Source organism: Labrus mixtus, unplaced genomic scaffold (assembly GCF_963584025.1).
Source record: "Labrus mixtus unplaced genomic scaffold, fLabMix1.1 SCAFFOLD_78, whole genome shotgun sequence".
Lineage (NCBI taxonomy): Eukaryota > Metazoa > Chordata > Actinopteri > Labriformes > Labridae > Labrus > Labrus mixtus.
The window spans coordinates 82,501-87,500 of NW_026870333.1; the positions used below are offsets into that span (position 1 = coordinate 82,501).

Below are 5,000 nucleotides of genomic sequence, written 5' to 3' on the forward strand. Positions count from 1 at the left end.
TGAATTTTTGGACATGTGAATATGTCTCTCTATGATAAAAAAAAAAACATATGATCAAAAAAATGAAAAAGCTTGCAGCACCTGGTATTCCCAGGCGCTCTCCCATCCAAGTACTAACCAGGCCCGACCCTGCTTAGCTTCCGAGATCGCACGAGTTCAGGGTTGTATGGCCGTAAGCCATTATTGTGTACAGACAGGGGCCTTTTAAAGATGTCATGCCCTTGATTCTGGCTGAATTTTTGGACATGTGAATATGTCTCTCTATGATAAAAAAAAAACATATGATCAAAAAAATGAAAAAGCTTACAGCACCTGGTATTCCCAGGTGGTCTCCCATCCAAGTACTAACCAGGCCGGCCCTGCTTAGCTTCCGAGATCCGGCGAGATCGGGCGTGTTTTTTTTTTAATCTTTTATTATCAAAATTACAAAAACATTTATAATTCTTTCACATCATTTCCAACAAATGCTATTATAATACATACACCCTCTAAATTAAACCTCCCCTCTGACGCAAACGGCACCCTAAAAACAATAAAAACATAGCATCAGAAAAAAAAAAAAAACTCAAACCACCCCTGATACCCCCAACTCATGACAACTCTTCTGAGTCCCTCCCCTAAAGCAAACACCCCTCTGAAAACAAACCACAAAAACATACAAAAACCCCACAGTATTCTCAAAAAACCAATGAGAAAAAAAAACAAACCCAAATCAAATCACCCATTTTCCCCATGACCAAAAAAGAAGCCCTCGTACCAAAAAAAACAAAAACAAAATAATTTAGACATCCCACATAATTCCCTCCTCGTTTACTCTACACACATTCGCACCTTCCACAAACATTCTCACAAACTCACTCTCATTCGCTATGTACAGCAATTTAAGATGTGCTTTCCATTCATTTACAAACATTCTCCACACATTCATTTTCTTACTTTCATACAGTGCATAATTCCTCCTGTTAAAAACCGCTTTTCTTGCAAAAGCCAAAATTATATTCATTACATTGTGATTTTTTTGTTTTGTTCCCACCCCCAACAACACCGACAATTCCCACCCCCTTTCATTCCAACACTCATTCTTACTGCATTTCCCCAACATTTCTCTTATTTTTCCCCAAAAATAAACCAATTCCCCACACGTAACAAACAAATGTATTAAATCCTCATCCGTACTTTCACATACACAACACTTTCTTTCATACCTCTCCTTATGGATCTGATGCAGGACGATGCAGGTGAAGATCCTCCTGTGCCTCAGTTTGAAATCTAGGTCAAATATTGCATGTGGTGTATGCGGAATGTTAATGTTCTTCCATATCATGTTGCTTGTTATGTCCGGGTATGTGTCTGTCCATTTTACTTCGGATGTGGGTTTCTGTATTCTATGTGTGATTGCGCATCTATACCAAATTTTTGTAGTGACATCTATAATGTTGTGTTTCTTCTCCCCTAGGCACAGGGAGATCCCCCCCACATCGTCCTGCATCACTCCCTCCTTCTCTTTGATTAATTTTTCCCATTCGCTCGACAAAGACAATTTTACATTTGCAAACACTCCCTCAATCACATCCTTTCTGCACACACACCCTTTATTTTTTAAACCCCTCACCACCATTTGTAAATCAAAACCCCCCCCACAGTTCAGTAAATCCCTTATTCTAATATATCCCGCTTTCGACATAGCTTCACACTTAATTACCCTCTCCCCATTTTTAAAATACGGGCTCGAGAGGAAGGGCAGTCGTAGCACTGACCCTCTCGTTCCGCACTCTGGTACAGTCCAGGATGAAACCTGATACCACGCACTGAGTACTTCCTGGAAAAACCGTGGCAAGTGTTTAAATGAATCCGGGTTATTGATCTGGTACAGGTTGTCCTCGTTGTAAAGTCCAAAACTGCACAGATATTGTTTGAAGTGGTTTTTCCAAACTACGTTCCGGTTCTGGTCCATAAATTTGCCTATCAATTTGACTCTTAGTGCTACTTTTTTTGTAAGTAAATCAATCAAAGCTATCCCCCCCTGATCTTTAGCCCCTATTATTGTTTTGTGAGCTATACTCGCTGCTTTGTTTTTCCAAATAAAGTCCCTAATGGTCTTTGAAATCTCCTTAAAGGCCCAGTCCGGAAGCGTACAAGTACTCAGCGCATGATTCACTTTGGACAACACGAGAGCATTTGTTACGGCTACCCTTCCTCTCAACAATAGACCCCTCGCTTTCCACAAATTCAATGTTTTTTTAATTTTACCCACCACCTCTTTCCATGTTACATCATCACATTCATTCTCATTTTTCCCCATATTCACTCCCAACACTTTTCTTCTCTCACACACCGTTTTAAATCCCCACTTATTAACTAGATTGGATTCCTTACCTAGTAACATAATTTCTGACTTATTTTCATTTACTTTTGCCCCAGATGCTCTTTCATAAGTTTGTACATGTTTTAATATCAATTCTATATCCTCCTCTCCTTTTACCATTATATTCACGTCATCTGCATACTGTATTATTTTTACGTTTTCCTTACCTATACCTTTTATGTTTACGTCTTCCGATATCAGTGCTGCCAGCGGCTCTGCTACCAAGCTGTACAACAGCGCTGACATCGGACATCCTTGTCTCACTGACCTTGATATTTTAAAAGAATCAGTTAGTTCCCCGTTACATTTTATCTTGCTTTCCGCTCCTGTATACAACATATTTATCCATTCTCTCATTCTCTCCCCGAATCCAAACTTCTCTAACACCTTCCCCATGAACCCGTGATCTACTCTGTCAAAAGCTTTATTTAAATCAATCCCTAGCCATATTCCCCCCTCCCCTTCCATATCCCTGACCGTCTGTTTTATTGAAATGATTGAGTCTGCTATGTCTCTGTTTGGTATACTGTATGATTGTGTTTGTTCTATGATTGTTCCTATTACCTCCCTGATTCTATTGGCTATTGTTTTCGCTATGATTTTGTAGTCTGTGTTGAGTAGGCTGATTGGTCTGTAGTTGTCCAGATTTTTATTGTCCCCCTTGTTTTTGTAAAAAATAGTAACCACCCCTTCCCCTAAACTTTTTGGTATATGTTTCACTTTTTCCATATATTTACTCAATTTGTTCACCAAGGGCACCAGCTGCTCTTTGAAAGCTTGGTAGAATTCCACAGTTAGGCCATCGCTCCCAGGACTTTTGTTTTTGTTTAACCCCTCTAAAGCACTTCTGATTTCTCCCTCTGTAAACTCACAATCACACCACATTTTATCGTCCTCGCTTAGTTTTTTCTTTAAGGCACCCAAAGCTCTGTTCACACTCACGCTATCACACTCCTGTCTCGAAAACAGGCTTTCATAATAGCCCTTTACTATTTCTAAAATTCCCTTTTTATCTGTCACACTTTTACCTGCTTCATTTAATAATTTGTTTATTTCTGTTCTTTTTTGTTTTTGTTTTTCCAGACCTAAAAAAAAGGCTGTACTCCTCTCCCCCTCATACATATATTGTATTTTACTCCCAATGGCTGCACCCCTACTCTTTTTAAGTTCAATCACTCCCAACTGTTCTTTTAAGTGTATGTATTTTTCGACATCTACATTATCTACACTGTCAAGCGATGCTATTTCCTCACTTAGTTGTTTTCTCAAATTCTCTTCCTTTCTATTTTCTCTCCACTTTTTCTCTTTACTATAATTGATACACTTTTTTTTAATTCTGCCTTTTACACTATCCCACCACACATTCATATCTTCACTCTCATTCCACTCATATCCCACATCATTCAACAATCTTTCCATACTTTTCACAAACATTCCATCATCCAGCAAGCTTGCATTAAAGCACCATATCCCTCCTTTACGTACATTCGTTTCTTTTCTAAACATGATTTCTATTCCAGCGTGATCGCTCCACATATAAGTTTTATATTCAACTTCTTTAATCCACCTCACTACCTCGCATGTCACCAAAGCATAATCTATTCTAGATTGTTTTAATCTATTTAGTACAATTTGTCTCCTGGAGAACACCCTCTCCCATGGATGTAGCAATCTCCAAATATCAATGCATTGTTTCGTTATCATTATATCTTTAAGTGTCCCCCTGCTCACATCCCCCTTAAACACATTATTTTTTGACACATCGGTGGGTGTCATCGCCACATTAAAGTCACCGATTATTATACAAATCCTTTCCCACCATTTGCTTATTGCAATAAAGAACGTTTTCCTTTCTTTTTCTCCATTCGGTGCATATATATTTATGATTCTTATATTTTTCGTTTCATACACACAGTCTATTACTATTATTCTTCCTTCTTTGTCTCCATAAACCAAATTTACCCCTGTTACCCGACCCGTTTTGACTAAAACCGCCACTCCTCTCGCCCTCGACGTGCCATTGGAGCAGAAAATATGGCCCACAAAGTCTTTTTTTATGTCTTCCACCAGGGAATCATCCCACCTGGTCTCCTGCAGGCACAAAACGTCATTCTGCAAGGAAAGAATCGAATGTCTTTTTTCTTTGTTCCTTAGTCCATTCACGTTAATCGAAAATAAATTAAAGGCCATTATCATAAAAATAAAAACAAAAAAAACGGATTTACAGGGGTTATTGTCAGTCATTATTTGTCCTTACATTTCAATTTTTTCACCAACTTTTTTCGTTGTCCAAGACTTAGTCTTTTTTGCGCACTCGCCAGTTCACCCACATCCATTTCGCTGTCCGTTTCATTGGGACTGGTGCTTTTACCCGTATTATTTAGCGTGATTTTTCTCCCTCCCGCCTGTCCAACACCACTCTCAGGCATCTCCCTCCCCTCTGTGCTCATGCTTACCCCCGGGTCTTCTGCCACGTCCCTTCCGTCTCCTTTTTTCCCTCTCTCGCTCGTTTTTCGCTGCTTCTGCTGTCCTCCCTCTCCAGCCAGCTCCGGCGTCTCCAGCTCGCACTCTGACGCCCGTTCTCCTCCGCTCTCTCTGCTCTGCTCCATTTCTCCGTCACTGTTCTCGTCTTCTC

The 5,000-nt window shown here is 39.7% G+C and overlaps 1 pseudogene; it reads right to left on the reverse strand.

The window, feature by feature from the left end:
• Positions 1-69: 69 nt before the first annotated feature.
• LOC132969017 (5S ribosomal RNA) lies at positions 70-178 on the reverse strand (annotated as a pseudogene).
• Between the last annotated feature and the right edge of the window lie 4,822 nt (positions 179-5,000).